The sequence below is a fragment of the Tenrec ecaudatus genome, chromosome X (assembly GCF_050624435.1).
Source record: "Tenrec ecaudatus isolate mTenEca1 chromosome X, mTenEca1.hap1, whole genome shotgun sequence".
NCBI classification, from domain to species: domain Eukaryota; kingdom Metazoa; phylum Chordata; class Mammalia; order Afrosoricida; family Tenrecidae; genus Tenrec; species Tenrec ecaudatus.
Genome location: NC_134548.1, coordinates 16,873,854 through 16,885,260, shown reverse-complemented (window position 1 = coordinate 16,885,260; position 11,407 = coordinate 16,873,854).

Here is an 11,407-nt window from a genome sequence, read left to right as displayed (position 1 = left end):
CTCATGGGCCATTTTTACTCCAAATGTCCCCATGGAGTTAACTGAGGCTTTGTGGAGTCTGGATCAAAACGTGACTTCTTCCTCTGCCCAATCCTGTGCCCCTCTCCTCCAACAGCATATTCAGTAACACCCTGCCAGCTAAATTCTTCCAGGATCTGCTGCCTAGAGAACCCAGCCTGCAATAGTAGAAGATGGAAATAAATGAACAATGGGTGAGTTTGGCGTTTTAAAATGGTATGTGGCTCTACTAAGCTGATACTAATTAACATAGCGTGTCCAAACCAATCACTAACAACCTTACAAAGCACCAGAAAATACCCTCCCCCCATTGCATACCAACTTTCTAATTTTCACTCAAGTTAGTATTACTTGGCAAATGGAACTAGCATACATTAGAGTCAGATCAGATGTCAAACACCTACCCCGCAGCTGTGCTAAGGTCTAATCATCCAACATGCAACAGAACTATGCTGATGATCAATGCAAGGACTCAGTGTGGGCCTAAACTAGGCAATAGAGTGCTATAAAACCTAATGTCATAGTCCTAGACCAGCGACTTCCTGGATTCTCAAGGGGACCGGCTTTGTGATGGAAGCGTACTTTGCTTTGACTTCATTTTCTGAGACATCAGCATGTAACATCATATAGAACTAGTGAGAGTGACTATTGGGAGAAAGATTCCAGTTGGTACTTCACTTCCATGGAGGAAAAAATGTAACTCCACAATGATGCTGGGACAACTGGTTATTCATTTTTGTTTTTGTTCAAAAACATATCACATAACTCAGAAATTTCATTCCTGTATATTTACCAAAGAAAGATAATACATATGTCCATAATATTGTACACCAATTGTGGGAAACTAACACTGAGGGAAATATGACGAGGCCTATATTCCCCAACTTATAACAGGATATCTGGAAAGCTAGTATTCCACAGTAGGAAAGCCTCCTCTCTGGTAAGTTAGAGATGAAGTCCAAGTACATTATCCTGCTTTAAATAATCATTCCCACAGATTCTCCCCTAACAGCTATGCTGCCTTAAAGTGAGCACATGGTTGATTTATCTCCCTACAGAAGCAAACATCTGTTACTATCTCTTCCCTCTGTGTCACCCAGCCAGCCTCCAACCCCATAACTTTCCCCAATGCAGGTATTACGTTTCCTCACCTATGAGCTCAGGGACGTTACTGTAGATTCCACCTAACCTTGTGACATATGTAACTACTGAATATGCATGTCTTATGGCTACCTATAAATATCCGAAGATAGTAAAGATACTCTCTCTTCTCACCCACTTCCACATGGACCACGAAGAGAGGCTGACATGAGTATGCTACTATAAAATATGTCTGACTACTTTATTTTATTCTCTCTCCTGTCTTTCCTATCCTCTATAACTTTACTATAATCTTCATATATTATAACTGTACGACTGCGCCTACTGAACCTTTAGTTGTTGGAAGCTGGACTTCCCTACGAACCAATGTTCATGACCACTTAATTCATAGTAACCAAAATTTAATCCAAATACTCATCAAAAGGTGAATGGATAAATAAACCATGGTACATTGGAATAACGGAATTTTCCCCCAAAGCTATGTATTTAATTTTTTTTTAACAAAACAAGCTTATCATCTTCAAAGTACTCTCCATTACACTTAATACATTTGTCAAACCTGCGATTCCATTCTTGGAAACATTTTTCAAGCTCATCTGTTTGATGGCTGACAGCACCTCCCTCAGCTTTTTCTTCACCTCTTCCACATTGTCAAATTGCTGTCCTTTCATGTCCCTCTTCATTCAAGGAAACAAAAAGAAGTTGCACAGAGTGAGATCAGGTAGGTCAAGTGAGTCAGGTGCATGGGACAAGAGAGGCATGCTGTTTTGTTTTGTTTTTAAACCAAGAACTCAAGGTTTATTTTTTAGAAAACATTTCATTGGGGGCTCCTACAATTCTTATCACAATCTACACATCCATCCATTATGTCAAGCACATTTGTCCATTTTTTGCCATCATTATGCTCAAAACATTTGCTTCTACTTGAGCCCTTGATATCAGCGCCTCATTTTCCCCCTCCCTCCCTTCTTCCCCCTCCATCATGAACCCTTGATAATTTATAAATTATTATTATTTTGTCACATCTTACACTGATGCACTGAGATGGCTGTGTGAGCAGGTGCATTGTCATGGTGTCAAAACCAGTCCCTGTATGCCACAAATCAGACCTTTGTTGTCACATACTGTTACACAATCTTTTTAGAACCTCTAAATAGAAAGATTGATAACAGTCTGACCTATTGGAATGAACTCCAAATCCTCCCCACATCAAAAAAACAAATGAGCATTTGTCTTGATCTTTGATTTCACTTGAAGGAGCTTTGTTTGGATGAGGTGGTGATCATATCTTCCACTGGTTTGATTGATGTTTGCTTTTGACGTCATAAGAATAGCACCATGTCTCCTCACCAGTGATGACCTCAAAAAAATGTCCGGGTTGCTTCGGAGGTGTTCTTTCAAAGCATGGCATGCTTCCACTCTTTTTCCTGGTCTGTCTGAACCCGAGTACAAATTTCACAGTGACCCTTCTCATTCCCAAATCTTCCATTAAAATTTGCTGAACTGAACTCCAAGATAGTTCAGATAACTCCCCCATCTTCAACAGACTGTCTTTGGTCTTAGAGCACAAGTACACGAGTTTTCTCAACATTTTCATGTTTCATGTTTGATGGACATCCAAAACAAGGTTTGTCAGGAATCGACATTTCACCTTAATTGAAATGAGAAAACCACTCATACACTTCAGTTTTTTACCATAGTGCTGTCCTTGTCAACAGCGTTCAACACCACAGCGATTTCTGCAGCATTTTCCCAAGCAGGAAACAAAATTTCACGGCAGCATATTGTTATCTTAAATTGGCTATGACCAAAAAAAAAAATGAGGTTCAGTGAAACTGTTTTTACATAGTTAATGTACTTAGCTCGAACTGAACAGTTAGTGATTCAAATCCACCTGACGGCACATCCGAAGAAAGGCTTAGTGATCTACTTCTGAGAGATTAGTCACTGAAACCCCTGTGGAGCACCATCCTTTTCTGACAACATTCTACTCTGGGTCATCGTGACTCAAAATAGACTCAACAGCAACTGGCAGTGGTAAGAGGAAGACATATGGGGAAACGGTCTCTCTCGCCCTCAGAGCAGTGAGCTGCGCAAATGCCACATCTAGCAACTGCTGTGGCCACAGTACTCACCTGACACTGATGCCAACATTGAGGATGGCAGAAAGGAAAGACAAAAGAATCTAGGTCATTTTATCCATTGTCTGATCATTCAATGATCCAGTTCTGGAGCCTGTCTTAGGTCTCAACTAATGCAAGCTAATAAATGGCTTTATCATGTGGGCTAGTTTGCGTCAATCTTCTGTTACCAAGTAACTAGTTAATATGCCATATTTTTGTTCCCATCAGAAAAGTAAGAACAATACATCCCCCACCACATTGCATCCGTGCAAACACCTGATGTTTTATAACTTTATTTTTCCTTGTATCTTTTCACATGCTTATTTGCCATTTAAACTCTTCCTCTGTGCATTGCCTACCCGTATTTTTTTTTTACTAATTACTATGGTTATCTTTTTGTTGTTGAATTGTAAGAGATCTTTGCATGTTCTAGATAATAATCGTTGTTAGTAATGCACATTTTGATTGTCTTTGCCTTCTCATCATGTATAATATTTTGGGGTGTTAGCATGTGCCAATAAGACATTTTGCATTTTGATATGGAAAGTTGTCAATCTTTTCCTCTATCATTTGAGAACTTTATATCCTATTGAAAGAGAGAAATCACAGGAAAGGAGGGAAATCTGGAGAGAGGGAGAGATGGAAAGAAGGAGGGGATCTGGGAAGGAAGCTCCCTAACTCAAGATCATTCATTCATTCATTCAGTCATTGGACAAATCTTTCTTATTGTCTACTTTGTTGTAGGTGATGGAACTATAGTAGCAAAAACAGTTCTTTCTCCTATAGCACTGACACAACTGCACGATTGATGGTTGAAGAGTGATGGTCTATGAAGAGAAGTAATTAAGGGTAAGGATACAGAAAGGATACAAGGTAACTATTTGCCTAGGGTAGTCAGAAGTTGGTATTCTGAGCAAAGATCTGAATAAAGTAAGAGTATACTTCCGGCAGGCATCTATCAGGGAAAGAACATTCCAGGTTGAAGGGAAGCAAAGGGGGACAAAATCCTGAGATGGCAAAGTTGCTTGATATGCTTGAGGAACAAACACTAAGGAAGCCAGGGGGACTGGAATTCATCGAGGAGAGTTGAGCAAGAGATGGAGTGAGAGAGGCAGGCAGGGATTCCTGGAGGCCACTGTTGAGATCAGGTTTAACTCTAGGAGTTAAGGCGAGCCATTGTAGAGGTAGGAAAGAAAGTCAATCTTATTTGCAATTCATTGTCTTCATCAAAGCTGAGAACCCTTGGAGGGAGACATAGGAGGAAATGGGGAGACTAGCCTGAAGGCTACAGCAGAGACAATAACTGCAGATATTAGGTCTTCAAGGCCCTCTTCTGTATTTGCTTATACTTTAGAGCACTGGTCACTTGTTATTGCTAGTGTCCTTTCAAACTTTAGAAGTTTAAATTGGAGGGGGAGGGGTGATATGTTGGGATCTAATTTAAACTTGTTCCCATATGAAGAGCCAATGGACTAGTTTCCTTTCTCCGTTGATTGGTGACACCAGCATGTGCTCTATCTATGGTCCTTTTCCTGGACTTTCTATTCTGACTCATCAGTTTGTTCCTTTCTGTGACCAAATAAGGTTTTGAGCATTTTAATTGTTGCATATTAATTTTAGAATCTGTGGTTGTGTCCCCCCCCCCCAATTTCCTGTAGAGGGTTTTTGCTTTTAATTATGTGATTTTATAGCAGAATCTAGGGAGCAGTTACATTTTTAGAGTATTACATCTTTTTAAGTGTCATGTGGCAGGCGCGCCGTTTATTCAGGTCCTTCTTTAAAGTTTTATCGTTTTTGCCATAAAACCTTCCCAGGAACATGAGCGTTTGTATTGTGATCCAGGAGGCCTGGCGGTGCTTCAGTTAAGTCCTCTGCTAGTAACTGAAAGATTGGTGACTAGAACCGATAGGTTTCTGGGGTGGTTGACCTCTCCACACTGAAAGAATTCACATGGCCGAAGCACTTTTGTAATCCAAGTAACTTTTATGAGGGCAGGTGTTTCAGGTGTTACCGTCATAGAAAGGACACACTATCCCTGGAACATGTGCAAGGCTGCTTGGCAGGGGCTGTGTGACAATTCACTACTGGAAATGGCCACTCCAGCCACTTCAGGGAAGCGCGGGAAACCACATGAAAAAAGTACCGGAACAGGAGCTCGAATCCAGAGTACGGAGCCAAAGGAGAGTGGGCGAGGCCTGGGAGACAGTCGCCTGAGAGCGCCCTCATGAGGGCAGCTGAACAAGAGAAGGTAGCTTGCCAATTGATCCCCTCCTCCCCCTTGGGGGTGTGGTTGAGGATAATGGCCGATCTTATTGGCTGAGTTGAAGCACACCTGTGTGATGTCATGTGCCTAGGTTGTGGCCAGGTTGGCTTCCACCTGGGTCTAGGGCGTCTGGGTCTGCGCATGCCCAGTTTTGATTTTCCCAAATTAGTGACCTAATTAGTGTGCCTGATTTCCCTGCAAACCCCGTTAATGTGGCCCTACCAGGCTATTTCCACCAGCGCACGAATTCATTCGAGGGAGACAACCCCGCTTCATCCCTAACCTGTCAGAACCACCAACCGCTCCACAGGAGACAGACGTGGCAGTCGGCTTTCCTAAAGCTTACCACCTTGTCAAACTTATGGGACAGTTCTACCCTATCCTATAGGGTCAGTATGAGTCATAATCCACAGAACAGCACCCAACAGTGACAACGTTGCTATCATGAGCATCTTTTTTCCTATTGGTAAAAACACACTTAAAAAACTTTATCAAGCATAAAAAAGGCAAACAAACAAGAAAAATGGGCAAAAGACACAGATACCTTTCAGGAGATCCACGAATGGCCAATTAGCTTATGTAAATCTTTCAGCCCAACTAGCAATTAAAGAAATGTACATTTAAACAGCCCTGAGATAATCATTTACAACAGTCAAAGTCGAAAAGTTTGCTTCTCATTTCTTGGACCTGTTTGTCATGAGGCTAAGAATGCTAGATGGCCCTCTCCAGAGGTGAGTATGTTTGTTACAATGTTTTAGGGGAAAGGATGTAATGACATGTCTGAAGAACTTTATAGTCCTCCATAATCCTAAGGATTTGGACCTGAGGAAAAAAGATAAAGACTATTGGGTTTTTTTTAAATCATTTTATTGGGGGCTCATATAACTCTTATCACAATCCATCCACCCATGCATTGTGTCAAGCACATTTGTTGCCATCAGCATTCTCAAAACATTTGCTTTCTGCTTGAGCCCTTGGTATCAGCTCCTCATTTTCCCCTCCCCCTCCCCCTCCCCCATGAACCCTTGATAGTTCATAAATTATTATTATTTTGTCATATCTTACACCATCTGACATTTCCCTTCACCCACTTCCCTGCTCTCCGTCCCCAAGGGAGGAAGTTGTATGTAGATCCTTGTAATCAGTTCCCCCTTTCTCCCTCACCTTCCCTCCACCCTCCTGATATCACCACTCTCACAACTGGTCCTGAGGGGTTCATCTGGCCTGGATTCCCTGTGTTTCCAGTTCCTATCTGTGCCAGTGTACATCCTCTGGTCCATCCGGATTTGTGAGGTAGAATTGGGATCAGGATAATGGGGGGGGGGAACCATTAAAGAACTAGAGGAAAATTGTTTATTTCATCATTGCTACACTGCACCCTGACTGGCTCGTCTCCTGTCACCCTTCTGCATGGGATGTCCAATTTCCCACAGGTGGGCCCTGGGTCCCCACTTCACACTCCCCTTCATTCACAGCGCTTTGATTTCTTTCTTTTTTTTTTTTTTGGTCTTTGATGCCTGATACCTGATCCCTTCGACACCTTGTCATCTCACAGGCTGGTGTGCTTCTTCCATGTGGGCTTTGTTCGTTCTCAGTTAGATGGTACCTTGTTTATCTTCCAGTCTATGGGACCCCAGATTCTATATCTTTTGAAAGCCAGCATCATCAGCTTTCTTCACCACATGTGCTTATGCACAGGCTTTGTCCTCAGCAATGGAGTTGGGATAGGCTTGTGTGCTTCTTCCATGTAGGTTTTGTTATTTCTTAGCTAGATGGCTGTTTGTTTATCATAAAACCTTTAAGATTTCAGATGCTATATCTATTGGTAGCCGGGCACCATCAGCTTTCTTCAACACATTTTCTTGTGCACCCATTGTCTTCAGCAATCGTGCCAGGAAGGTGAGCATCTCAGACTGCCGAACTGTTAGAACAAAGTGTTCTTGTGTTGAGGGAGTACTTGTGCAGGAGCCCACTGTCCATCTGTTTCCTTGATACTAAACCTATAAATATATGTACACAGATCTATTTCCCCCTCATCATATATAAATGCATTTACATCTGTATATGCCTGTATTTAGATCTCTATGACTACCCTTTGCCTCCTAGTTCTTTCCTCTATTTCTTTGAACTTGCCTCTTGTCCCGCTATCATGTTCAGCCTTCATTTGGGTTTTAGGAATTCCTCTCGGTTACATTGCCCTTGATCCAGCCCTGCCAGACTTCTTACTCCCTCCTTGCCACTGATTTTAGATCACTTGTTCCCTTGTCCCCGGGTTTGTTAACACCCACTTCCTTTCCCCTGCCTCCCGTTCTCCCATGCCCCCACCAGAATTGTCATCCCGTTGTTCTCCCTTCTGGCTTGTTTATCTTACCTGTCCCTTCCAGGTAGATGTGCTATGTACCATCCCAAGACTGAGTACAATGAAGCAACAATAGAAAGTGAAACAATAGCAATAGCAACACAGAAAAACATATAAATAGTTCAGGGTCTATTTGTTGTCCTTGACGAGCGCATTCCAGTCGAGTCTGATGCGGTGCCATGCCCTGGCCCCACATCTATCCTTGGGGACTTCATTGCTCTGCTCCCCCTGCTGCTCTGCTCCATGCCCCCAGAGATTTGCTTTGGCGTAGTGATCTCAGGGCGGGCACAATTCCTGCTGTGTGTCTCTAGTGTTGTCCCCAATGGTGCTATGAGTGAATGAGGAATGCTGTGTCCCAAGGTGAGGCCGGCCCTGTGGTCATCTCTGTGCTTTGCTGCTCTGAGCAGGAACATTGGCCTCAGGGCTTAGTGAGTCAGGATGTGCTTCACTCTTTTTTTCCCCTCTTTCCTCCCTCATTGGCTCCTGTGTGCTCTGATCAGACAAGTCCCTCTCCTTGAGCTGTAGCTTCAGTGCTGTCCTCTGAAGTGAATTCTTCTGGGGGCGGTGGAGAGGGTGGTGCTGTCCCCTTAGTTGGTAATGGGGCGGCCCCTCAGGCCTCTCTCTAGTAATACTCTAGTAAAAATATTAGATGACCCTCTCCAGAGGTGTGTATATTTGTTACAGTGTTTTAAGGGAAAGGATGTAATGATATGTCTGAAGAACTTTATATTCATCCCTAACCTAGGGATTTGGACCTAAGGGAAAAGGCAGACTATTGTTGTTGTTGTTCTAAAAAAAAAAAAGGTCTTGTCAAAAATCCATTTGTGTTCACAAACCAATTGTTATTGAGTGCTGTCAAGTCAATACTGATTCATAGTCATATGACTCCATGGGTAGACTGTAATAGCCCCACCGGATTTCCTAGGCTTTCATCTTTACAGGAAGAAACCATGGTGTCACCGTGATTGAGCACTCAGCTGGTAACCAAAGACCAGTGGTTCGAACCCACCAGTGGATCCATGGAATAAAAGAGCTGACCATCTACAACTGTACAAGATTACAACCTAGGTAACTCTTTGGAGCCGTTCGACTCTGCTATAGTGGGTCAATCTTGACACCAACTCCATGACACACAACAACAACAATGATCTTTACTGGAACAGAGCCTTAGATCTTTCTCTTCCAAAATAGCTGTGGGGGTTGGAACAGCCAACCTTTCAAATTAGCTGTCCAGTGTTCAACCATTGTGTCACTAGGGTATCTACCAAAAAAATCATAAAACTCGACATATATGACAACAAGCAAATAGTTAAAGTATGGAAGAGCCATGTGATAAAGTAGTATAGCCATGATCATAACCACATTAAGAAATCTTAAATGGCAGGGGGAAAATTCTCATGGTGAAATGTTAACACGAAAAAAGAAGGTACCAAACTATACACTTTAGAGGTGACAAGTTAGACTAGAGGAAATTACATCAGAAGGCTGTACCAATATTTATCTCTGAGTAATGACTTTTTAAAATACAGCTGTAGCTTCTAAATTTCTTTCAATGAGCTTGTGGTGTTTTTTTAGAAGCAGGACATCAAAATGTTAAACAAATAATAAATTATTATCACGTCATTAAAAAAAGCTGGAAGTGTTACACAGACTTCCTCTTGAATTCTCAATTCATTTTTTATATTTGCTTTATTATATCTAACAATAATCATTGTCCTGGGATGGACTATTATCTGCTATTATACAGTGAAAAGAGTTGTTTGTAATAACTTAGATCCTAATGAGAAGATGTTCCCATTGTATTGTTAATATCTCTAATAATAAATAGGCAAAGAGTGATAAAAAGCTCGTGGAAACAGAAGTAGGGGATTTGTCTATGTATCTCTAAATGCATATGATTTCTATAAACTAGAAACTCTTTATAGATTTAAATTATATACATTGTTCACTCACTCACTTAACCAATATTTATGTGCATACTTGAATCCAAACTTATATATAATGTTGGCATTTTAAGAGAGATGAGTTTGCCATGATTTCAGCACAAACAAAAGTGTTGTTTCTCAGGCTTTTTTCTTAACTTAGTGTCCAATCCCAGCATATCCATGCATATCCTCCCACCTACAACCTTGCTTGGTACTGTAATTCACTCTTCATTCCCTTCCAGCCAGGAGAGATTCCAGAGAATCTTTTTACACTTATGTCTAACTGCCTACTGAGGTATTTTTATCATCTTCTCAAAATCATTCATCTCCTTTTCATTCTTCTTTTGTACTTATAATAACATTGATGCTTTTCTCTTTCTGAAAACAAGGAAGTTCCCTCGATATGGATGCATTTATTTTGCTAGGAAACAAATTGAAATTCAGCCCACGTTTCTATTCACTGTCAATAGAGCTCATAAAGAGACCAGTGTCTCCCTCGGTTTAGGCCTCCTGGTCAAATTTACTCAGCTTCTTGGTCAGCAAACCATCCCACTCCCAAGCCTGGGTCTGGTCCAGAGAATAAATAACCGGGGCCTGGAGCCCTGTGACGAATCATGTTTGCCCAGGCTTCACTATTCCCTCATTAAACAGCTTTTAAAATCCAACTTCCTCTGCCTACCAAGTGGGTCTGCTGTGAGTAACTGAAATGAGAAGACTGCCTCTCGGAAACCAAGCTAACGTGGCAGCTTCCTTCTCACGTGTTAGCTTCCCCCAGTTGACTCATTGGGCTGCGACAAACAAGGAGGCTTCAAAAAGTTCGTGGAGAAATTTCATTATCTTTAGCACCACTTTTTCCACTAACTTTTTTTTTCAGCCCCCTCATATGCTGGACAGATAGACTTGTGTGGTGGCTGCAGTCAAATGCCAGCCTCCAGCAGCAAGAGTTCAGCAAATTGGGCTATGAAGCAGCTTGGGGCTCATCAGAAATAACGATGCCATTCTTAAAGAGCCCAATGATCCTAAAAAGAGCTCAATGTAAACATAACTGTACTCATTAAAATATACTTTTTATTATTATGCCAAGAAGACTTCAGGGGTTTGTTTTAGAGTTTTGGTTTCATGGTGCATCTTTGGCTGTATATCTTTTCACCATGTTTTTTTTCAGTGATGGAAAAAACAGTCCTATTTCTCACATGTAATACAAATTTCTCTTATCTAGAGGTTGCCTCTTAAAATTGAAGATGAGAGAAGGTTCTAGGATGCTCGGGGTTCTGCCCCAGAGCAGCAGAGGAAAGGAAATTGTGAAAAATGGAGAGAAAGGAGAGGGAGAGGTATGGACGCACTTGAGAGCTTGCAAGGAAACTGCATCACGAGTACCTTTGGACTCCAAGATTCCAGCTCATTCTCTCCTCTTTGAGCAGATGGCCTGGTTTCAGGGCTTTCACTGGCCTTTAAGTAAGCGCCTCTTCCTTCCAATCACCCCCAACTTCAACAGAGTAGATTTTGGCTGTTTGCCGACACTGTAACACCAAGCAAAAGAGGCTTGCCTCAACCCTGTTCCAAGTAGCAGGGACCAGGCCTGGGAGATGAGTCTGTGGCACTGAGCCTTCGAGGTCAC